General features: G+C 35.5%; 1 protein-coding gene and 1 pseudogene across 4 annotated transcripts in view; both read right to left on the reverse strand.

Annotated features, from left to right (window-relative positions):
• Positions 1-27,095, reverse strand: part of DYM (dymeclin) — a 397,677-nt gene that overhangs the window by 260,292 nt on the left and 110,290 nt on the right. The gene's annotated exons all lie outside the window — the stretch shown is intronic.
• LOC306643064 (elongation factor 1-alpha 1-like) lies at positions 1,724-4,273 on the reverse strand (annotated as a pseudogene). Its single transcript has one exon. The product of its transcript is annotated as an elongation factor 1-alpha 1-like (transcript).

Here is a 27,095-nt window from a genome sequence, read left to right on the forward strand (position 1 = left end):
ACATCCTTGCCAACATCTATTGTTGCTTGTGTTCTTGATAACAGCCATTCTAATTGGAGTGAGATGAAATCTTAGGGTAGTTTTGATTTGCATTTTTCTAATTACTAGAGATGTTGAACACTTTTTCATATATCTGTTGATTGCTTATATATCTTCAGTGAAGTGTCTGTCCAGTTCCTTAGCCCATTTATTGATTGGGTTATTTTTATTTTTGATGTAAAGTTTTTTAAATTCTTTATAAAGTTTGGAGATTATTACTCTATCTGAAGTACATGTGGTAAAGATTTTCTCCCACTCTGTACACTCTTTTCACATGATTATTTCCTTTGGTGAGAAAAAGTTTGTTAGTTTGAATCCATCCCATTTATTGATTCCTGCTTTCACTTCTTATGCTCTAGGAGTCTTGTTAAGGAAGTCTGGACCTAAGCCAACATGATGAAGATTTGGCCCTACTTATTCTTCTGTTTAGTGCAGGATACTGGTCTAATTCTTAGGGCCTTGATTCACTTTGTGAGAGTTGAGTTTGGTGCAGGGTGAGAGACAGGGGTTTAATTTCATTTTATTGCATATGGATTTTCAGTTTTCCCAACACCATTTGTTGAAGAGGCTATCTTTTTTCCATTGTATATTTTTGGCACCTTTGTCTAGTATGAGATAACTGTATCTGTGTGGGTTTGTCTCTGTGTCTTCTATGTGGGGGAAAAAGGCACACTCATACATTGCTCATGGTGTTGCAAACTGGTACAGTCACTCTGGAAAGCAGTGTGGAGATTCCTCAGAAAACAGGGCCCACCATTTGACCCAGCTATCCCATTCCTCGGTTTATACCCAGAGGTCTTAAAATCAGTATACTACCGTGATGCAGCCAGATCAATGTTTATAGCAGCTCAAGTCACAATAGCTAGTTTGTGGAACCAACCTAGATGCCCTTCAACAGATGAATGGATGAAAACTGTGGTATATATACACAATGGAATATTATTTAACCAAAAAGAATAATAAAATTATGTCATTTGCAGATAAATGGATGGAGATGGAAAATATCATGCTAAGTGAAATAAGCCAATCCCAAAAATTCAAAGAATATGTTCTGCCTCATAAGTGGATGATCACGTATGACAGGGGTGGTGGGGATGGGAGGTCTAGAGGGGTAAGGGAAGAATGGAGGAGCACTGGAGTGTGTAGAGGGAAATGATGAGAGGGGAAGGGGTGGGGGAAGAAAAGATGGTGGAATGAGACAAACATCATTACCCTATGTACATGTATGATCACACAAATGGTGTGAATCTACAGTGTGTACAACCATAGAAATAAAAAGTTGTACCCCATTTGTGTACAATGAATCAAAATGCATTCTGGAAAAAGAAAAAGAAAGAAAGTAGAATAAAAGACTGCAAAAACAAAACAAAAAAAAAAGTGTGCAGGTCTGGGGTATAGGACTTTAAAAAAAAAAAAAAAGTATACAGAAAAAAAGAAGCCCCTGCAGCTGACCCTATTTTGTAATGAATAAATCTTGGTTCTACTCAGAAATTTTATTTTTAAAGTACTTTGGTTTCCTCTCCTAAAACTTTCATAATTACTGATATAAAAATTAACCATATAAAAAGCAATTCTTGGGGTTGGGGCTGTGGCTAAGTGGCAGAGTGCTTGCCTACCACGAATGAGGCACTGGATTCAATCCTCAGCACCACATAAAAATAAATAAAAAATAAAAATATTGTGTCCATCTACAACTAAAAAAATATGTTTTTAAGAAAGCAATTCTTTTTTTCTCTCTCTCATTAAACTTTTGTTTTAATGGGTCTCAAAATTCTGTGACAGATTTTTAGTCAATTTGTTTCCATTAAGAAGTACTGATTTTAAAAACTAATAACTTAAAACTGCCACACACACACACACAAACGGTCCACAAAACATTCTCCTTTCCTTCTGAAAGTTTTATGATGCACTGTTATCGTTGACCAGTCTTTTACTATTAAACTTAAATGGCCAATTGAGACAACCAGTTCTGAGATCTTTCTTCCACCACTGATTAAGACTGGGGTGGCAGGTGTTAGGGGTAATACTTGTTTAGCCTTCTGAGCTTTCCAGGCAGACTTGGTGACCTTGCCAGCTCCAGCAGCCTTCTCATCCACTGCTTTGATGATACCCACAGCAACTGTCTGCCTCACGTCACAAACAGAAAAATGACCAGAGGAGGAGAGTCAGAGAAACTCAGGCTTTCCTGGAACCATATCAACGATGGCAGCATCACCAGACTTCAAGAATTTAGGACCAGCTTCCAGCTTCCTACCAGAATGGTGATCAATCTTTTCTTTCAGCTCAGCAAACTTGCAAGCAATGTGAGCTGTGTGACAATCCAGTACAGGGGCATAGCCAGCACTGATTTGGCCTGGATGGTTCAGGATAATCACCTGAGCAGTGAAATCAGCTGCTTCCATTGGTGGGTCGTTTTTGCTGTCAGCAGCAACATTGCCACAACAATCATCTTTGACAGACATGTTCTTGACATTGAAGCCCACATTGCTCCAGGAAGAGCTTCACTCAGAGCTTCAGGGTGCATTTCAACAGACTTTACTTCAGTTGTGACGTTGACTGGGGCAAAGGTGACCACCATGCCAGGCTTGAGAAATCCAGTCTCCACTCAGCCCACAGGGACAGTACCAATACCACCAATTCTGTAGACATCCTGGAGGGGCAGACGCGAAGGCTTGTCAGTTGGACGAGCTGGTGGCAGGATGCAATCTAAAGCTTCAAGCAGTGTGGCTCCACTGGCACTGCCGCCATCTTTACAGGTGACTTTCCATCCCTTGAACCAAGGCATATTAGCACTTGGCTCCAATATGTTGTCACCATTCCAACCAGAAATTGGCACAAATGCAGGGTTATAGCCAATTTTCTTAATGTAGGTACTGACTTCCTTAACGATTTCCTTGTATCTCTTCTGACTGTAGGGTGGTTCAGTGGAATCCATTTTGTTAACACCAACAATTAGTTGTTTCACACCCAGTGTGTAAGCCAGAAGGGTATGCTCACAAGTTTGCCCAGTCTTGGAGATACCAGCTTCAAATTCACCAACACCAGCAGCAATAATCAGGACAGCACAGTTAGCCTGAGATGTGCCTGTAATCATGTTTTTGATAACGTCTCTGTGTCCTGGGGCATCAATGATAGTCACATAATACTTGCTGGTCTCAAACGTCCACAGGGAGATGTCAATGGTGATACCACGCTCACACTCACTTTCACACTCAGCTTCCAGGCATAACTGAAGAAGCCCTTTCCCATCTCAGCAGCTTCCTTCTCAAATTTTTCAATGGTTCTTTTGTCGATCCCACCACATTTGTAAATTAGATGACCAGTAGCGGTAGACTTGCCGGAATCTACGTGTCCGATGACAACGATGTTGATATGAGTCTTTTCCTTTCCCATTTTGACTTTGATTTAGTGGTGATTTTCATGACACCTATGTTCTGGCAGCAAACCCGTTGCAAAAAGCAAGAAAGCAATTCTTGTACTTAATCTGATTTCTGGAACTGATGTTTCCAGATGTTTCATGTCATGTTATGATTCTCTAATGATGATCTGGGTCTCAGATAAGATTTTACATCAGGTAATCATTCATTTGTATTGCCTAAGCTTGTCCAGAGTCCATACTCTATGTCAAATGACTAGGCTTTTCGGTTGGGTCAAAGTTTAAAGCCAAATCCTGAGTTAACAAATACTCTATCAGAGTCTATTCATAGGCCTGAACATACAAATTCACAGGTGACGACCTGCAAATGTATTCAGTCACTGAATCAAAAATAAAGCAACAACTTCAGTGCTTTACAACTCAGCATCTTGTAGAAATAACAAAGACCCTGAAATAAATGGTTTTATTTTGTTTAAACTATAAACTGCAACTATTAAGAAATACTAGGCCTAAAATCCCTAGGGAAAGAGCATGTATTTAGAACACAAAATTGTTCTCCTTCACACATAATTGGACTAAACAAAATCACAAGTGAAAAAAAAACAGGAAAAGTATTAACCCTTGAATCATCCTCTTTGATCAAGGAATTCTGAAAATCTGAGTAAACAGTAAAGGGTTTGATGTGGGGGGTAAGTAAGTTCACAATAGACAGAATGCTGAACTAACATGACTTTATATTCCATACCAGGCTATAGGTGCACTCCCCAAAACTTCTAATTGGAACCACCTGTGTGAATTCATAGGCCTGAACATACAAATTCTATCAAACCGTTTATCGCATTGTCCTTCAGCTCACACATCATTCAACAAATATGTATGAAGAACTTATTCTTACTATATACTTAGTTATGATTTAGATATGAGGTGTCCCCCAAAAGCTTATGTGTGAGACAAAGCAAGAATGTTCAGAGGTGAAATGGTTGAACTCTAAGAACTGTAACTTAATCAGTGGATTAATCCACTGATATAGATTAACTGGGTGGTAACTAGACCAGTGGGATGTGGCTAGAGGAGGGAGGTCAGTGGAGGTGTGCTTTTGAAATTTACAGTTTTTATCTTTGGTGAATGGAGCACTCTCTCTCTGCTTCTTGCTTGTCATGTTCTAAGCTGCTTTCCTCTGCCATGCACTTCTGCCATGATGTTCTGCTTCACCTTGAGCACAGAACTATGTAGTCAGCTCACCATGAACTAAAACTCTAAATCCATGAGCCAAAATAGACTTTTCCTCCTCTACACTGTTCTTCTCAGGTTTTTAGTCACACTGGCACACAGTTGACTAAAACATCTAACCAGGCATTACATTACATATTAAAGACAAATTCAATGATAAATAGATAAGGAGTCTACATTTATGGATTTTATGACTTAATGAAGAAGACAGAAATCAAATACTTAGTCCCAAAAGGGACATTAAGAAAAAAAGAGCAAGTAATAACAAGGATTATAGGGAAATGATTTTTAACTTTGATATTAAAAGAAAGTTTATCTTAAAAAATGACATTAAATTAAGACCTGATGTAGTACAAGGGGGCAGTTCTTTGCAGTCAAGTCTTTCTTACTAGAACAGGAGGTTCTAGTTTTCATTTTTGTTATTGCTGTTATTCTTAATTCTAGTACCTAATAGGTATTCAATAGATTAAAAAGATAGAAGGCTCTTTATTGCTCTGGTTTTGACTAAAATTTATTGGGCACTTTCTTAAATAGATTCAGCAACATAATGTAAGAGACGTGCATAACTTAGAAAAATAAAGAGAAGGAAGTATGTTGAGGATGTTTATTACATGTGAATAAGCACAAAAGGAATACTCATTGCAACAAAATGTAAAGGGAATTTCACAAAAGAAGAATGCAGGAGAAAGCCGCATATGAAGAAGGCCTTTATATAAAGCAGAAGAGCTATCCATCCCAAAAGATGCAAATCTCAACACAGAAATACACAAAATGGAAAAAAAAAAATAGGGCTAATATGAAATCTCACCTGCAAAGACATACACAAACTGAAAGGATGGAAAATGGTACTCCAAGCAAATGGAATCCAAAAGTATGCAGGGATAGCTATAAAAAGATCTGACTTAGAAAAAAATCAGGAGAGATAAAGTAAGTTACTATATGTTGACCCAGGCAACAATTCATTAAGAAGATATAACAATTATAAATTTATATGCTGAGCATATAAATTTATCATCAAGAAGATATAACAATTATAAATTTATATACCCAATTATATAAGCACTACTAGACATAAAGGGAAAGAGGAGACACCATACAATAATAGTGACATCCATGGCCCACTCTCACCAATAGATACACCATCCAAACAAACAAAAAATCAACAAAGAGTTAAATTAAACTGCAGATAAAATGGACTTAACATAAGCTTACAGTATATCTCATCCAACAGCTGCAGAATACATATTCTTTTCATCAGCACATGGAACTTTTTCTATAATAGACCACATATTACAAGTCTTAGTAAATTTTTTTAAATCCAAATGATGCCCTGCATCTTCTCTGATAACAGCACAATGAAACTATAAATCAACGCCAAGAGATACTGCAGAAATGACAGAAACTCAACAACACACTTCTGAACAAACTTCTGAACAGACAAGATCAGATGGAAAATTTAAAAATTCCTTGAATCAAACAAAAACAAAAACACAATATACAAAAACTTGTGGGATATAGCAAAAGCAATACTAAGAGGGAATGTTATAGCAATTACTGCCTACATCACAAAAACAGATCTCAAAGAACCCAATTATATCTCTCAAGGTCTTAGAAAAAAAGAAACAAACCCAAAATCAGAAGGAAAGAATAATAAAGATCAGAGTTGAAATAAATGAGATACAACACAAAGAATCAATTAAATAAAAAGTTGAACATTTGAAAAGGCAAACAAAATGGACCAACCTGTAGCTAAACTAACCAAGAGAAAGAGAAGACCCAAATAAATAAAATTATAGTTGAAAAGGAGACATTACAACTGAGACCACAGAAATTCAAAGGAACATTAAAGAAATATTTTGAAAAACTATATGCCAATAAATGGGAAAATCTAGAAGCAAAGGATAAATTTATGGACAGAAATGACTTATCAAATTAAAGCAAGTGGACACGGTGGCACACACCTATAATTCCAGCAGCTCAGGAGCCTGAGGCAGGAGGATTGTGAGTCCTAAGTCGGCATCAGGAATTTAGCAAGGCCCTAGGCAACTTAGTGAAACTCTTATCTAAGAAATAAAAAACAAGGCTGGGGATGTAGCTCAGTAGTTAAGCACTGGGTTCAATTCCTGGTACCACCAGAAAAAAACAAAAACAAAACACACACACACACACACACACACACACACACACACACACACACACCCACCCACAATTCAAGCAAGAGGATATGAAGAAGAAAAAAAAACACACAAAAGAACCATTAACAAATAATGAACTGAATCAGCAATATAAAGTCTCCTGACAAAGAAAATCCCAGGAACAAGATGGCTTCACTGTTGAATTTTATCAAACTTTTAAAGAAGAACCAACAGTGTACCTCAAACTATTCCATGAACTAGGAGGGGAAGGAAACATGCCAAACTAATTCTATGAAGCCAGCAACACCTTGCTACCAAAACTTGACAAGGACCCAACCAGAAAAAAAAGAAATGCATAGAACCATATCCCTGATGAACATATATGCAAAATCCTCAACAAAATACTTTCAAGTAGAATTTTAAAGCACGTTAGAAAGATGGTATGCACTGGACATAGTGGTACACATGTGTAATTCAAGGTGTCACCAGTAATCTAAGGCTGAGGAAGGAAGAGTACAAATTTGAGGCCAGCTGAGGCAACTCAGTGAGACCCTGTCTCAAAATAAAAAAGTAAAAAGGCTGGGGATGTGTTCAATGGTAAAATGCCCCTGGCTTCAATCTTCAACCACAATTAAAAAGAAAAACTGTGCCTCATGATCATGGTACCATGATCAATCAAGTTGGTTCATTCCATTCCAGGGATGTAAGGACAGTCTGATATATGAAAATCAACAAATTTAATACAACACATAAATAGAGTCAAAGGCAAAAATTCATGATCACTTCAAGAGATGCAGAAAAAAACATTTGATAAAATTCAACATCTCTTCAAAATAAAAACCCTAATAAATTATAAATTACAGAAGTTTCATTCTACAACATAATAAAGACTACATATGATAGAAACAGCCAATATCATAATGAAAGTGGAAAATTCAAAGCATTTCCTCTAAGATCAGGTACAGGAAAAGGTGTCCATTCTCACCATTCTTATTAAATATAGTAATAGAAATCTGAATCAGAGCAAGCAAGCAAAAATAAATAAATAAAAGGCTTATGAATAGGAAAAGAGAATTCAAATTACCTTGCTTGCAAAAGATATGATTCTACATCTAAAAATCCTAGAGACTCCACCAAAAGACTCTTAGAACAAATAAATAAATTTGATAAAGTCACAGGACACAAAATCAACACACAACAATCAGTAGCTTTTCTATATAGTAATAATGAACTCACTGAGAAAGAAATCAGGAGTGTAATCCCACTCACAACAGTCACACACGCACAGACACATACACACACACACACACACACAAATAGATAAAAAAAATACCTACAAATAAACCCAACCAAGGTGAAATACTTTACCATGAAAATTACAAAACACTAAAGATAAAACTGAAGAGTACATTAAAAGGTGAAAAGAGGGCTGGGGAGATAGTTCAGCTGGTAGAGTGCTTGCCTTGCAAGCACAAGGCCCTGAGTTCAATCCCCAGTACCGAAAAAAAAAAAAAAAAAAAAAAATTAGAAAAGGTGAAAAGACCTCCCATGTTCATGGACTGGGAAAATTAATATTGTTAAAATGGCCACACTACTCAAAGCAATTTACAGATTCAATGGAATCTCTATCACTCTTCACAAAATAAAACAAATCCTAAAATTCATATGGAAATCAAAAAGATCCCAGGTAACCAAAGCAATCCTGTGGGGTGTGGAGGAAGCAAAGCGGGAGACATCACAATACCTAAGTTCAAGACAAACTACAGGGCCACATAACAAAGCATTCAGCATAAAAACACACATACCAGTGGAACTGAATAGAGGACCCAGAAATAAAACCACATATCTTTAGCCAACTGATTTTCAACAAAAGTGCCAAAAAACATACATTGGAAAAAGTATACTCTCTTCAACAAATGGTGACAGAAAAACTAGATATCACATGTAGAAGATTAAAATGAGACCCCTATTTATCACCTGTAAAATATTCAACTCAAAATGGCTTGAAGGGACTGGGGTTGTGGCTCAGTGGTAAAGCATTGGCCTAGCATGTGTGAGTCACTAGGTTTGATCCTCAGCACCACATACAGAAACAAATAAATAAAATAAAGTAAGACCTGAAACTGCTAGAGGGAAACACTTCAAGATAATGGCACAAGCAACAATTTTCTGGCTAGGACTAGAAAAGCACAGGAAACAAAAGGAAGAACAGACAAACACAACTACATCAAGTTGAAAAGCTTCTGCATAGCAAAGGAAAGAGTGAAGAGACAAGTCTACAGAAATGGGAGAAAATCTCTTGGCAGCTATTCATCTGACAGAGCATAATATCCAGACAATATAAAGAACTCACAGGGGGTATCGCAATACCAGATCTTCAACTCTATTACAAAGCAATAGTAACAAAAACGGCATGGTATTGGTACCAAAATAGACAGGTAGATCAATGGTACAGAACAGAGGACATGGACACAAACCCAAATAAATACAATTTTCTCATACTACACAAAGGTGCCAAAAATATGCAATGCAGAAAAGATAGCCTCTTCAACAAATGGTGCTGGGAAAACTGGAAATCCATATGCAACAGAATGAAACTAAATCCCTATCTCTCACCCTGCACAAAACTCAACTCAAAATGGATCAAGGACCTCAGAATCAGACCAGAGACCCTGCATCTTATAGAAGAAAAAGTAGGTCCAAACCTTCAACTTGTTGGCTTAGGATCAGACTTCCTTAACAGGACTCCCATAGCACAAGAAATAAAAGCTAGAATCAACCACTGGGATAGATTCAAACTAAAAAGCTTTCTCTCAGGAAAGGAAACTATCAGTAATGTGAAGAGAGAGCTTACAGAGTGGGAGAAAATCTTTGCCAATCATACTTCAGATAGAGCGCTAATCTCCAGAATCTATAAAGAACTCAAAAAACTCTACACCAAGAATACAAATAATCCAATTAACAAATGGGCTAAGGAAACGGACATTTCACAGAAGAAGATGTACAAGCAATCAACAGATATATGAAAAAATGTTCAACATCTCTAGTAATAAGAGAAATGCAAATCAAAACTACCCTAAGATTTCATCTCACCCCAATTAGAATGGCAATCATCAAGAACACAAGCAACAACAGGTGTTGGCGAGGATGTGGGGACAAAGGTACACTCATACATTGCTGGTGGGGTTGCAAATTAGTGCAGCCACTCTGGAAAGCAGTATGGAGATTCCTCAGAAAGCTTAGAATGGAACCACCATTTGACCCAGCTATCCCACTCCTTGGCCTATATCCTTGGACTTAAAATCAGCATACTACAGAGATACAGCCACATCAATGTTCATAGCTACTCAATTCACCATAGCCCGATTGTGGAACCAACCTAGATGCCCTTCAGTTGATGAATGGATAAAGAAACTGTGGCATATATATATACATATATATATACACACACACACACACACACACACACAATGGAATATTACTCCACCATGAAGAATGATAAAATTATGGCATTTGCAGGCAAATGGATGAAATTGGAGAATATCATGCTAAGTGAGAGAAGCCAATCTCAAAAAACTAAAGAACGAATGATCTCGCTGATAAGCAGATGAGGACATATAATGGGGGGTAGAAGGAGTTAGCGTTAGGGTTAGGGTAAGGTTTAGGGTTAGGGATAAGGAGGGTGGTAAGAATGGAGGAAGGAAGGACTGTATAGAGGGAAAAAAGGGGTGGGAGCGGTGGGGGGGGAAGGGAAAAATATAACAGAATGAATCAAACAACATTGCCCTATGTAAATTTATGATTACACAAATGGTATGCCTTGACTCCATGTACAAATAGAGAAACAACATGTATCCCATTTGTTTAAATAATAAAAAAAAGAAAAAAACTTAATAAAAGAACAAGTAATCTAATCAAAAAATGGGGAAATGATCTGAACAGGTAATTCTCAAAAGAAACATAAATCAGGCTCAGTGATGCATGCCTGTAATTCCCAGTGATGGGGAAGGCTGAGGTAGGAGGATTCTAAGTTTGACGCCAGCCTCATAATGACACCCTCAGCAACTTAGGGAGGATCTGTCTCAAAATAAAAACCAAAAAAACCAAACTGGGGGTGTAACTCAGTTTTAAAGCATCCCTGGGTTCAATCCCCAGTACCAAAAAACGAAGAAGGGTCAGGAAAAGGAAAAGGAGGATGAAAATGACAACAAATGGTCAATAAATAGATGAAAAAATGCTCAATATATTTAGCCATCGGGAAATGCAGATCAAAACTACAACTAGATTCTATCTTACCCTAGTCAGAATTATTTTTTATAAAAAATAAACAAATAACAAATGCTGGAACCCTCATATACTGTTGGTAGAAATGTGAATCAGTACAGCCATTATGAAAAACAGAACTACAACATGACCCAGCCATCACACTCCTGAGAACACATCCCAAGGAATCCTGTAGTACTACTCACAATAGCCAAGATGTGAAATCAGCTCAGGTACCTGACAATAGATGAATGAATATAGAAAATATGGCATGTACATAATTCAGCCATAAAGAACAAAATCCTATCCCGCTGATAAGCAGATGATGACACATAATGGGGGTGGGAGGGGACAAGAATGGAGGAAGGAGGGACTGTATAGAGGGAAAAGAGGGGTGGGGGGAAAGGAAAAAAATAACAGAATGAATCAAACAGCATTACCCTATGTAAATGTATGATTACACAAATGGTATGCCTTTAGTCCATGTACAAACAGAAACAACATGTATCTCATTTGTTTACAATAAAAATAAATTTAAAAAAAGAACAAAATCCTGATTTTTGCGTGGATGGAATTAGAGGACATCATTTTGAGCAAAATAAGCAATACACAGAAAGACAACTATTGAATATTTTCTCTCATGTGTAGAAACTGAAGGGAATTAAAAAGGGAAAGATGATCTGAATGTAGGAAGGACTATTAAGAAACTGGAAGGGGGCCCAGTGGGGAGGGCAACAAGAGGAAAGATGGGGGAAAGGGTAGAAGAAGGGCGGATAAGCATGATCAATAATATATGCATGTATAAAAATATCACAGTAAATTCCATTAATTTGTACAAATAAATGTGTAATTATTATAAAAATAAAAGTATTTGCATTAAACACAAGAGAGCGGCTGTTCATGAGAAAGAAAAGGAGTAGGGAACAGAAATAAAAGGAAATGAGTGAATGGATATTAAATAGAAGGAAAGAGATGCTTCACACAGGTCGATATGACAATAGTGCTGAAGAATGTGATTAACTCATCTTGTGCCTAACGGGTCCAAGACCAGGGACTATGGGATGAAGAGAAACGTAAGAGGAGAAGGAACACATTAAAGTGGGAAAATCCTTAAACTAATCCAGAATGCAGAAGGAGAGAGCAATAAGTCATCTGGTTGGGGCATTAAGACAATCTTGACTATGAGAATGGAAAAGAGCAATCAGACATGAACGACATTTAAGAAAATAAAACTAGTACCACTCCGTAACAGATTCGTTTCTTAAAGTGGGAGAGAAACTAAGACCAATCAAGAAAGACTAAGGTGTCTAGATTTAGAACTCACATGATAATATCATCAACCTAAATTGAAGAAAATAGAAAATCATTATGTATATAGTCAATGCTCATTATTCACAGATTCCAATATACTTGTGATTTTACTTACTCACCAAATTTGGCTTGTAAATGCAAAATCAGCATTGCAAGAGTTTTGCAAACTGAACTATTTACATGATTTTTCAAACTCACATCAAAGAAATCCTAGACAAAAGTTAACAAAAAAAAAATGGAGCTAAAAATTGCAAGTGAATTTCATAATGTATGAAAGAATATACCTTATTATAAAGATGATAAAAACAAGAACAGTATTTTTTTGGAGCGGGTCACTGGGGAACATGAGTTAATAACTGCAACAGCAAAACGTCACATAGAATTGCTCGGAAATGATGTGCCTCATATTTTCTTTAAAATAATTCAAGAGCTGGGGAAAGGGTGGTTGTAGAAACAGGAGTGTCCTAAGTTGATAATTATTGAAGCTGAGGGATAAGCATATGAAGTTTCATTATTCTTTCTGTAATTTATATGCTTATACTTTTCCATAAGTTTAAAAATATAAAATAAACTGAACATTTATGAACTGATTGTAGACCATGAGTTTGGTATAGATGGTCTTCTCTTCCAATAAGAACTTACCATGATTCACAGAAGTCAACAAATGTTAGTTGAAATGAATGAACCACTCAAAATTCTGTACTTAACAAATCTAACCTGCTGAAGTTTCTGCTTAAAAAGCTGAATACATTTCATCCCTGTATTAGTTTTATATATATATTGTTGCCATTAAACAAATCTTCACAGTCACTTATTTATTCATTTATTTATTTATTTATTTATTTATTTTGCAGTGCTGGGTATTGAACCCAGGCCTTATGCTTGTGAGGCAAGCACTCTACCAACTGAGCTATACCCCCAGTCCCCAAACAGCCATTGAAAACAGCACAAATTAGTTACCATATAGTTCTAGAGATTAGAAGTCTGACACTGGTCTCATAGAGTCAAAATCTGTGTTGGAAGGTGTGACTTCATTTCCTGCTCATTTGGGTTGTCAGGAAGATTCAGTCCTAATAGTTGTAGGGCTCAGGTTTCCATTTTCTTGCTGGCACTTCCCAGATTCTACAGGTCACCATATTTTTCTGATCATATATCTCTTCTTCCATCTTCAAAGCTACCAACAGCTTTGAATAATGCATGTCTCATCTCTACCTATTCTGCTTTCCTTGACTACCTTTAAGGACTCATGTACTGAGACTGTCACTCTGGGATAATGGAGGGCTATCTTTCCATCATAAAGTCTTTAGCTTTAAGCACACCTTTGTAATCACTTTAGACAGCAGGTATGTTACTCACAGGCTTCAAGGATAAACTTAAGACCAAAAAACAAATAACCCAATCAATAAATGGGCTAAGGAAATGAACAGACACTTCACAGAAGAAGATAATCAATCAACAAATATATGAAAAAATGTTCAACATCTCTAGTAATTAGAGAAATGCAAAACAAAATAAAGATTTCATCTCACTCCAATTGAATGGCAATTATCAAGAATACAAGTAACAATAAATGTTGGCGAGGATGTGGGGGAAAAGGTACACTCATACATTGCTGGTGGGAATGCAAATTGGTGAAACCATTATGGAAAGCAGGATGCAGAGTCCTCAGAAAACCTGGAATGGAACCACAATTTGACCTAGTTATCCCACTCTGAGGATATATATACCCAGAGGACTTAAAATCAATATACCACAGTGACACAGTCACATCAATGTTTGTTTATAGCAGCTCAATTCACAATAGCTAAACTTTGGAACTAACCTAGATATCCATCAACAGATGAATGGATAAAGAAAATGTGATATAAATATGTGATGGAATATTACTCAGCTTTAAAGAAGAATGAAATTCTGGCATGTGCTGGTAAATAGATAGAGTTAGAGAATATCAAGCTAAGTGAAATATGCCAAACCCAAAAATCCAAAGGTTGATGTTTTCTCTGATATGTGGAAGCTAATTCACAATAAGAGTGCAGGGGACAGGGAAGAATAGAGTTACTTCATATTAGCTAGAGGGGAGTAAAGGGAGAAAAAGGGGTAAGGGGGAAAGAATGACAGAAGAGTGAAACAGACATTATTACTTCGTGTACATGTATGACTGCATGACCTATATGATCCTACAATATGCATAATCAGAAAAATGAGAGATTACACTCTATTTATGTAGGGTCTATTAAAAAGTACAAATGTATTCTACTGTCATGTACAACTAATCAGAACAAATAAAATTTTAAATATTTTTTAAAAAGGATAAAGGCATGGACATCTCTGGGATTAAGCAGAGGACATTACTTTGCCTACTACCAGCACCCAGTATGAAATAGGTTTAAATGCTAATTACAATAAAAACCCAAAATCTTTCCAACAACCTGGCTGTAGCTGGTGTGTTCCATTCCAGTGCCATAGCATCTCCAGCAACACATGACTGACTGACAAGGGCTTTCAGTTTCAGGTCTTTGAGACAGTGTTTTATCACAAAAAATAATAATAATAATATATTTTTAAAAAAGAGACAAAAATCTGCCTACCAGTCAGCATGAAAATATTAATCAATAGTTATATTAATCTATCAGATTAGGTGGGGAAGTGTGGATAATAAATATATAATGTTCAAATACATAGATTAAAATAGGCTCCAATAAACTGGATGGATAGAAGAAACAATTTAAGTACACAATGCTTCAAACAATAACAAAGTGTAAGTCCTAGAAATCACTAGAACAGAATCTTTTTTACCCCACAGATGTCAAGAACCTAATTTCCAATTTCTGGTGCCTACGAATAGTGTTTACAGGTACCGAACAAGAGAAAATTTAAATGCGAATGGTGAAAAATATTTAAATAAGATAACTACCCAGTAATACAGTCACACAACTTATTTAGAAAAAAAAAAAAGCAAAGTCCCTACTAGCTAACTCCCTGAGACTCCATGACCTCAGTGTGGCTAACCACACTGACCTTCCTCTACCACATGCTCACTCTGCTCCAGCTTGACAGACCTACAGGGTCTCTGGGCATGCCTAGCATTCATCCTTCTCAGGGCTTTGCATCTGTGGTCCCCTCTGCTTAGAATGCTCTCCCTTCAGACAGCAAGAGAACTTTCTCTAATTTCATTTTAGTTTCTATTTAAATGTCTTTTTCATAAGAAGCCCTCTTGGCTAATACACTACCACCTATTTTTTAAATAAATAAACATATATATTATTATTATTTTATTTATAGGTGGACACAATACCTTTATTTTATTTTTATGTGGTGCTGAGGATCGAACTAGGTCCTCATGTGTGCTTGACTGGTGCTCTACCACTGAGCCACAACCCCAGCCCACACCACCTATTTTTTTCACTGACTTTATTAATACATTCTGACATCATATTATATATTAATTTACTGTTGGTCCCACAACTAGAGTTTGTCATATTCAGTATTATATCCATGGCACCTAAAACAGGAGCTGACAACAAGTACATAGTCGCTATTTGCCAGTCTTTCTTACTATGTTCACAGGTACAGAGAAAGATTAACATTATTTCAGATTACCAAAACAAAACAAAAATACATCCATTTGTGCACAAATTTTACATTGCCAAAAATACCTGAAACTCCCAGTTTCCAAACACTTTCTGCTTTAGCACTATGTATAAAAATTCACTAGACTCCTAGGGCCACAGTAGCAGAACTAGTGGCAACAGTAAAAAATAATTACTCAACATAAATGGTACTAAAGGTGATTGATGTTTTTTAAAAACTCAACTACAAAATAAGGAACCCAAATCTGTGTTCTGCTCATCTGAGGAAAAAATCTCTCAAATAGCCATTAAAAAAATACAGTTTAAAGACATACAAAGATAAGATGGAACTATCTACCAATTGCTGTCTCCTAGTTACCACATCCCCTCACATCTCCCAAGTTAGAGTGACAGCTCCAGCTTCCCCATCTGCCTCCAAACCACTGGGCTGAGTCAGACTCATCATTTACAACTGAGGACTAGTTTCTTCCTCCAGAAAACTCAACTCACAAAGCAGGTTAATGATGTTTCTATAACATATTCTCAACACCACTATTAGAATACTTTTTATATTCTGTAATCTATAACATACAGACAAAAAAATGCTGATTAAAAAATTCAACCGGCATTAGAAAATATTATAAAACAGCTATACACTGTATTAAGTTATAGAATCTCATAATATTTAAAGAGAATATGAGAGTTGGGGCTATTCCCATTTCAGTAATGGACACAAAATTCAGAACCATCTTCTGATGAAGTCCCAAAAGTCCTTGTGGGAAGTAAGGGTAAGGAAGGGTACTTCCTAAAAGCATCCAAGAACTAACAAAATATTAAAAGACTATAAGGCCAAAATGGAAGGTACTAGGAAAAATCCGGAGTTCAGTCTGATATCTGGAATTGCTTTGGCCCAGGCATGTTTACTGATCTACAATGTGAGAGGTAGCTGGGATTCAGAGGGTGCTCTTGACATGGTTGAGGGTCATAGGGACAAAAGTTGGAGTCCAAAGGTACAGGCCCTGGTAGTCCATCTCACACAAAGAGTTAGGATCCTCAAAGGTATCCTTACCTGAGAGTAAGGGAGAGAAGAAGTAAATCAACTCCCCTGGACTATAACCCAGCTTTAAGTTGTTGGAGTGCCAGAAAACTTCAGTCCTGAAAATGAATTCAAAGCACTCAGTAGAAACAAGAGACAAAGCTCTCTGAAGAAAGATAAAATTATCCTAACCATCAAATCATTGCTACAATATTGCAAAGACTAAGAAGTAATAAAAATTAGGCAGATAAATAGAAAGGAATGCATGAAGAACTACCATACACCCATAAAACAATCAAAATTCTCTCAATAATAATTATCAAACACAACTGCACTTCCTATATTTGTGGGATAAAAGGCAAATTTTTTTAAAATCAAAATTTTCTTGAAGATCCATAAACTACACAAATAACATCTAAAAAAAATAAGCTCCAAAAAAATTTCAGAACTTAAAAACATAAAAGCTAAATTTAAATTTTAATTCATTTTGTAAAAATAAAAGGAAGAAAGAAGATAAACATATTAGATTCAAATGAAGAGAGATATAAGGACATGGACAGTACATCACAAGAAGTTACCATAATAAAATATAGAAAAGGCAGTAAGATAATGTTGATGGGCATTTGGGTTGTTTGCAATTTAGAGCTATTATAAACAAAGCTTTATAAACTTTGCATATGAGTCATTTGCAACAATATCTTTTCATTTCTCTTGGACAATACCTGAAAGTAAAGTCTAAGATGAGAAGAGAGGTGAATATTTGACTTTATAAGAAACTATCAATGAAAACTAAAGAACACTAAAAGAAACTGAAGAAGACCTTAGAAGATGGAAAAACTCCCATGTTTTAGGATAGGTAGAATTAATATTATCAAAATGATCCTATTACCAAAAGTGCTATACAAATTCAATGCAATTCTCATTAAAATTCCAATGTTTTTCTTCATAGAAATAGAAAAAGCAGTCATGAAATTCATTTGGAAAAATAAGAGGACCACAATAACCAAAGCAATCTATATCGAGAAAAGCAAAGCAGAAGGCATCACAATACCAGACCTTAAATTATACTACAGTTATAATAACAAAAACGAAAAAAGAAATGAACTATTACTGTATGGCAAAAAAAATAAATAAATAAACAAATATAGATATTTTCCCTCCAAACAAATTATCAAACCTTTTCCAAAGTGCTTGTACCACTTACATTCTCAAACCAATATTTTAATATAAATTTTATATTTTAGAGCAGTTTTATGTTGACATAAAATTAATGGAAAGCAAAGAGAATTCCCATCTAACCCCACACATCTACACATGCATAGCACCCCCTACTACAACTAGAACAGTACATTTGTTATAATCAGTGAACCAACACTGACACTGTTATCACCCAAAGTCCACAGTCTACAATAGGATTCCCTCCTGGTGTTGTATATTCTGTTTTTGTTTTTGTTTAATTGTTGCTGTTTGTTTTGTTTTTAATATTTTTAGTTGCAGATGAACACAATACCTTTATTTTATTTATTTATTTTTATGTGGTGCTCAGGCTCAAACCAGTGCCTCACGCATGCTGGGCAAGTGCTCTACCACTGAGCCACAACCCCAGCCCGTATATTCTGTTTTGACAAATGTATAACGAAATGTCTTCATGTTACAGAATCATTCAGAGTAGTTTCACTGCCCTAGAAACCTCCTGTGCTCCACTTCTTATCCCTCCCTCCCGCAACCCTTCACTACCACTGTTCTTTTCACTGATTCTAGTTTTTGCCTTTGTAGCCTTTTCAAATTGGCTTCTCCCACAGCAGTTCCTGAAAGTTCTAGCTGCTTCACATTTCCATGAATTTTTAGTAGTCAATCTTTTTATTTTTAGCTATTCTAGAGGGAGTATGACAAAATCTCATTATCATTTTAATTTACATTCTCTGATGATATTAAATACCTTTTAATGTACTTACTAGCCACTCACATATCTTTTATGTAAAATATAAACTTTAAGTCTTTATCTTTTAATGGGTAATTTACCCAAAATGTTAACAATATTTTAAGTTGTAATATACCTTGATATACTCAGGAATAAAGTCTTCTGTCAAAAGAAAAAAATTAATAGTCTATCAGATGTGTGATTTTCAGACATTTTTCCTATCTATGACATGACTATTCATTTTCTTAGGAGTGTCGTCCACCCACCCACCCCACCCCCTTTTTTTTTTTTCTTTTTGGTACTCAGGGTTGAACCCAGAGGCACTTTTACCTTTTACGTCATTCCTCAGTACTTTTTAATTTTTTTAACCCTTGTTTGTTTGTTTGTTTTTTTTTTTTTTTGAGACAGACTGGCCTCAAACTTGGGATCCTTCTATCTCAGCCTCCTGAGTCACTGGAATTACAGGCATGTACCACTGTGCCTGGCTATCCCATAAGCTTTTGATTTATTGGAACATTTGCTTCAGGAAGTGTTAAGCAAAGATAGCAGCCTATGCCTATGGTGGCAGATGTGTCCACAAATGCATATACATGCAGATGCTGATGTGAAAAAATAAAAACAGCAATCCTGAGAGATGAGATTATAAGTAACAACTTTTATTACTTTTAATTGAAATTCTTAAAATGATAAGGGTACAAAAGTGAGGGAAAAACTAATGGTCTCTACTGGGAAGTTTCCAGAAAAATTATAAAAGATGGTCCAGGGATTATATCAATTGTCAATCTTTCACTTCATCATAAACAATCAAAGTAAAAGCTGTATGCAAATAGGGGAAAATACTCTAACATGAGCTAGCCATACCAGCCAATCAAAGGTAAGAGTTAAGTATTTTTGCTACTGGCAGAGCCAGAGATTAATAAATTCAGTCTCATTTAAAAGTGTTTAGTTATTAAAAATACTTAAACACTACTTGATAGGCTTTACACCTAGAAATTCTATTCCAGAATAAGAAAAAGTACTCACAGACACCTAATTTTTACTAACCATAAAAAATGAATACACATTTCAGCACCAAAAATTGCACTCAATATAAAGCTTAGTGACACAGTCCAAGATAGTGTTTGTTAGTCTTGATTATTTCCAAAATAGCTGATAACTACAAGCCAAAAACCAGGAGATTCCACATGTTGACCTCCCACTTAATAGGAATAAAAATTTAAGACATATTTATTTCTAAATAAAAATATTTATGTTGTTTGCTATTCAACGTCATTAGAAACTTCCATGATTAAGGCAGAAAGGTCAAGACATGAATGAAAATTACCAGTTCATGTAAGGGGCTTCTTGTCTTGTCAACAAGAAAGGGGGAAGAAAAAAAAAAAAGCAAATGATTTTCCTTGAGTGTTATTAGAGCTGGAAAAATAAAATACAAGCAAGTGTTAAAAAATATATATTTATGTTTATTCCTAAGTGAATATAAATCTTACATTTTTATCTTCCTTCTTAAAGAAGAAGATAATGAATTTTAGAAACTACTAATAATTTATCACAGGAATGCTATGATTTTAAATAGGAAAACCATAACAAGAGGTTGACATCTGAGCAAAGACACGAAAGAAATAAGGAGGCATGACTACCGCCTTCCAGGTAGAGAGACCAGAACATGCAAAGGTCCTGAGATAGGGGCCTTTCTTGTCTAAAATATTTATGGAATAGTAAAGAGATCAGTGGGGCTAAAATAGAATATGCAAAAAGGAGAGTAGTAAGAGACCAGGTTAAAAAAAAAAAGTTACAGTTTACAGATTCTGAAAAGCAGCCACAGACTGATAAATTAAAATTGTTAACATTGTTTTTAAATATTCATTATGGCAAAACCAAGAATATACTACAAGCAAAAAAGCCAAGTCAACAGACAAACAGAAACAATACACTTTAGATTCATTTCACTAAGGGCTAATCTTGCTAATATAAAAAGGGTACTAGAAACAGATACAAGAGGTTCCAATACAAAAATAAGCAAAAGATATGAGCAAAAAAATGTTAATGATCCTCATCAAGAGGGGAATGATTAAATACATTTTGTGTGACCTACAACAGGATATTATGCAGTTTTTAAAGAACAATGAGAAAGGATGTGGAGAAACTGTAACCCTAATACACAGATGGTGAGAATGTAAAATGGTAAAGCCACTGCGGAAAACTCTGGCAGATATTCAAAAGTTAAACACAGACTGCTAAAGGCTCTAGCAATTTCATTCCTAGATATCCATTCAAGAGAACTGAAAACATAAGTCCACACAAAATCTTATACAAGAATTTTATAGCAGCACTATTCAAAATGGCCCAAAAGTAGAAACAAACCAAATGTCTAGCAACTGATGAATGTTTAAACAAAATGTGATACAGACATACAATGAAATACTTTTCAGCAATAGAAAAGAGTGAAGTTTTGGTGACAACATAGATAAACCCTGACCAATTTTTTCAAAAGCCATATACAAAAGGCCCAGTCTCATTTCATTAATACAGAATATCTACAATGGGCAAATCTATAAAGAGAGAAAAGCAGATTGTTACCAGTAGTAAGGTTGTGGGGATGGTCACAGGGACAACTGGGGAGGGGCTGCTAATGGTAATAGACTTCTCCCAGGGTTAATTAAAATGCTCTGGAATTAGTGATGAGGTTTTCAAAACTCAAAACCACTGAGTTGTTTCCTTTGAAAAGATGAATCTTGGGGAATATAAATTACATCTCAAAAAAGTTATTATTTTAAAACTAAAAAAATAAAAGCTCTCTAAATACTGGTAGGCAAACACTGCTAGGAGAGATTGCTAAAAAGAGCAAAGTTAAAAAAAAAAAAGTGGCATTTTCTACCTTTGTGTGAAAACAGGATGAAGAATCTATACTTATAATTGTGTGTGTGTGCACGCACGTGCAAATGAATAAAATTTTTCAAGAAAGATACATAAAAAACTAAGAACTATAGTTAACTACAAAAGTAAAGGGGAGGGCTGGAGAGACAGGAGACAAGGACGAAAGGGAGACCATTCAAGCACTTTTGTGTGATGGGTTTTGAATCATGCAAACATATAAACTGAATTAAATTACTCAAGAGCTGAAAAAAATTGCCACAAAATCTTAAAAACCGAACTTTTACCTATTAAAATTTGATGACATATTGAAATAAAAAAAATAAAAAACTTAGTCATCCAAATCACATTGTGGTACACTGTAGGAGTCATTGACATAAAATTATTAAAGTTGGTATCTATTTCTCAGTTCTCAACTCTGGTAACTTTGACAAATAATTTCTCTGTATCTTGGTTTTCTTATTTGTAAATAGGCACATTAATCAAGATGATCTCTAATGTCATTTCCTGCTATAACTTACTGTAACAGTTTTAAAAAAAAAAGGAACTCAAGGTAATGTTAGATTCCTGTGAAAACAAAATTTAAAATATTAATTGGGCTATCTTAAATGCCAAATAATCAGAGAAATGAGCCAGAGGGGTCAATACTTGAAAGAAACCAAAATTCTACCATGCTGAGTGCAGTGGCTTTCAAAAGATGAAAAATATATTAAACCAACAGATCTTTCTTGTTTTAATGTTCTTGTATAATCTTCAGAAGATTTTCATTACATAATCACCAAAACAAAGTCAACTTTAGAAAGCCAAAGTGTTGCTTTGGCTGCCATATCATCCCAAGAACTTTCCACCATCTGGTCTGGAAATGTCCTAGAACAAACTACTGTTGAAGCAAGTTATTAATTTTGTGTGAAGAAAAAAGGCAGGCGCCATGACCTTGTACTGCTCTGCTAGGGCAGAGTGGAACACTTGGATAAAGACAAAAGCCTTCATGAAATGGGTGTTAGTGTTGGCTAAGTTCAAAATCAACGAGCACAGAGGGAAAAAACATGCTCCTTTGACTTACTATTGGATAAGAAACCTGAAGGTACTGTAAATGGAACATAAGTTAAAACAAGCGACAAGTTCAAAGGATTACCAAAATTTAGAAATATCAATGCCATGCCAAAGAGGAAATTCTAAAAGACAAATATAAGGAGAAATTAAAAAGTGGTATCATATGTTAGATACTATTAATAGTGATGACTAGTGTTAAGTTAATGAATTAAAGACATGGTAATAATTCTCATTTATGAGTTTTTTTTTTTTTTTTTCTGGTGCCAGGATTGAATCCAGGGTCTGTGTATGCTAGGAGTGTACTCTACCACTGAGCTACATCTCCAAGCCCCTATAAAAATTTAAACAATAAAACAAAAAGTACCTGGAGATCAAGAGTCAAGAAATCTGGATCTAGTCTAAGAACTGACACTCATTACCTTTATCGACCACCTTATGTGTATACTCATCATATGAAAAAACTAAAAGGGGGGGGGGTTATAGGAGCTCAAATATCCACTCCTTGTTTCCAGTTTCTCAAAGAACTGATACTTCATATGTAAAAATGCACTGAATGTTTAAAACAGAGCCACAAATATTGAAACAAAGTTTAACACACAGAGCTTCTAAAAATTCCTTTAAAAACAAAAATTTAGATTGACAAATTGATAAAATGGAAACATAACAATAATGCAAATATACTAAAATCATAACAATTACAGAATTTATGGTATGTGTGTGGATGTCCCAAGTGTAATTATGTCAACACAAAATGTTTTGTTCATAAAACAAAATCAGAAACAAAAAGCTCCTGAGGGGGGGAAAATGATTGCTAAAACTTCATCAAAAGTTAGAAATAGCTTTTAAATAGACATGTGTTACATAATGAGGTTTCAGTTCATGACAGACCACATACACAGGGTGGTCCCATAAGATTATAATGGAGCTGATAAAGTCCTATCACCTACTGACTTTGCAGCTCTTAGCACACAGCAGTTATGTGTTTCTGGTGATGCTGGTGTAAACCAACTGTGCTTCCAGCTGCATAAAAAAGTATAGCACATAGGACTGCGTACCACATATAATATTTGATAATAATAAACTACTATGTTTAGTTTATGAATTGATGATACTATACTCATTGTTATCTTAGAATGTACCCCTACTTTTAAAGAAGTTTACTATAAAACAGTATGCCATGTGATCATCAGCAGCAGCCTCCTACATTTTTTTGAGAAAATGCATACAAAAAAAACCAATTTCCATTCTAAACTTATACAACTGAAAATAATTTTTGACTAGTTTTTTAAATTTTTAATTGGCACATAACTGTATTCACATATTCATGGAATATGGTATGCATTTTGGCACACATATACAACTGTGATGATTAAATCAGGGTAATTAGCATATCTATTGCCATGAATGTTTTTTTTTTCTTTTTTTGTGTTGGAAACATTGAAGATCCTTTCTTCTAGTTATTTTGAAATGTTAACCTTAGTGACTACATTGTACTATACAAAGTTAGAACTTGATGCTCCTAGCTAGCTGTATTTTTGTAATTATTAACCAGCCTTTCTTTATCCCCCCTCCTCCTTACCCTTCCTAGCCTCTGGTAATCACTATTCTACCCTCTACTTCACGACATCAACTTAAAAATAACAATTTAACACACAGCAAGGAAAACAGCAAAAGAAAGTGTGCAAGGAAGCAAAAAGAATCACCTGGGCAGACATCAATAAATAATTTAATGAATCAAGAAATGGTGGTATACACTTATATCAGCACTCAAAAAAAATGAAATGCTAGGATAAAAACCTAACAAAATATTTACAGGAAAAAGATTTTAAATAAAAATTTAAAAAATATATGTACTATGAGAGAAACTGCAAAACTCTTGATGGTTGGATATCAGATCCCTGCTGATTGCAGGTAATTAAAACCCCAGGAAGCAAAAGTACAAATAAAATAAGACTACTGTTATTAAACTATCACCTTGCTTAGCTGTTCCTTCAATGTTCTTTGAGTTGTTTTCTAAACTGATGCAACTCCATTTCCATATCTAAAATATTTAAAAACTGAACTACTTGTCTACAAATGTCTTTGGCAAGTCACAGTCTCTAATCTATTTACTCCAATTTTAATGGGGGGAGGGGAGGGGACTGGGGATTGAACCCAGGGCCTAACACATGCTAAGCATGCACTCTACCACTGAGCTACCCCCCCAGCCTTAATCCCAATTTTAAAATGAGAAAACAGGCTAGATGTGATGTTGCTGGTTAGTGATAGAACTAGAATTCAAAACTTATCTTCTGGGTTCATAGAATACATGGTTTTTTTTTTTTTTTTCTCCATGAGATACAGCTATACCACTTTGACAATAATCAGTCAAAACATTTATAAGCAATCTAAGCACCTATCTTTTAAAATCAACACTGTGTGTACTGATAAATATTTTGGTCAGATTCAAATAAACCCAAATAATGTTTTACATATTAAAAAAAAAATTAACCTGGACTCTCCCTCCACCCCAAGACACCAGCATCAGGTTCTTTCTTTGTGGTGTTGGTTTTTGTTTGATACCAGGGATTGAATCAGAAACCACATCTCCCTTTTTTGAATTTTTTATTTTTTAATTTTGAGATAGGGCCTCACTAAGTTGGTTAGGACCTCATTAAGTTGCTGAGAGTGGCCTTGAACTTGAGATCCTACTGCCTCAGCCTCCCAAGCTGCTAGGATTCCAGGTGAGTGCCACCACACAGGTCAATTTTCCAATTAAAGAGCTATTGGGAATTTTATTTTAAATAAACATTTTTAAGTATTTATTTATTTATTCATTACAGGTGGACACAATACCTTTATTATGTTTTTATGTGGTGCTCAGGATCAAACCCAGGGCCTCATGCGTGTTAGGTGAGCACACTTCCACTGACCCACAACCCCAGCCCTGGGAATTTCAAATATATAATACTATCTTGAAAACCCTATAAGCTTTAATTCAATGGTTATAGTGTCTTAGATGCTTCACTCATGCAGAAAGCTGTATGAGATGTTTACTTCACAGCACCTAAAACCGCTGACTTGCTGCAGCCCACACCCCGCCAGGTCCCCGCCAGGTCCTGGTTGAAGCCAGCTTTGGAGAAGTGTTTGAGAATCACCACGCAGGCTGGAGCAGAGCATTTTCCCAACAGGCCCTTCACTGCCAACCACAGGCCTCTCAGACCTTCACTCTCTTCCAATAACTGGAGACTTCATAAAGAACTATTTATGACTCTTCAGGTTCTTCAACCACCTACTCACTGTTAGCAGCAAACGCTTTCAATATTCAAACTTTCCACAATATAACATCTGAAGACTATGGGTTGAATAAATGTACATTTTGCATAATTTTATTACACTTCAGAAATCCTGTGGATACAATTAATTTTATAAAAAAGATTCTTAAATCAGTTTTAGTTTCATCCCTCCCCAATATTTCCAAAATGGACAGCAGAGAAATAGATATAAAAATTATACTGTTATATCTAAGAAACAGAATCCTAAGCATAATTAAAACTTTAGTCCTCTAACAGGCAAGTCTTTGCTCCATAGAACAACAAAGCTTTCCCAGTCCTGAATTTCCACAAACCTGCTGTAATCAAACTATGCACTTATTATTCTCCAAACATATTATTCATCCTGCAAGGTCCCTATCCAGTTCCTTTCTAACTCTTCAATGACCTAGGTACTGCTAATCACTATGGCTCCAAACAAATTTATCAACTGTTTCTCTTATGGGGCTATCTTTCTGTGTATCTTTTCATCTTTCAGGTTTTCAAGAGTCACTCCTTTCTATATCCAGGGCCTCATACAATATATATCCATCATATATTTAAACTACATTTTCAAGGACTAACTTAATTAAAAAGAAATTATTGTACTGTAAAGAGATAAACTGAAATACAAAGCCAACAGTCCCTCATTTCCTTAAATATTGTCAGATGTTTTGACTTCTATAAATGTCAGTAAGACACCTGTTTTTTATAATAAAAGGTACCAAGTACAAAGGAATCTGAGCCATGACACTTGCAATGGAATATGCCTTCGCACAATACTGTGTTTCTGTACAGACTAAATAATGAAAAACAAGCAAACAAAACGCTTTAAGCACACTAAATAGGTTGTACCCTACTAATTTACTTATCCAATAAATATCTTCTGAGGCTCTACCACATGGAACTGAGTACCAGGGATACAGCAGAGAACAAAACAAACACTGGCACATGAAGACTCCTGGCTTTTATGGAACTTTCATTATAATTTTATTTGAAAA

This window comes from Sciurus vulgaris (assembly GCF_902686455.1).
Source record: "Sciurus vulgaris genome assembly, chromosome: 13".
Taxonomy (NCBI): domain Eukaryota; kingdom Metazoa; phylum Chordata; class Mammalia; order Rodentia; family Sciuridae; genus Sciurus; species Sciurus vulgaris.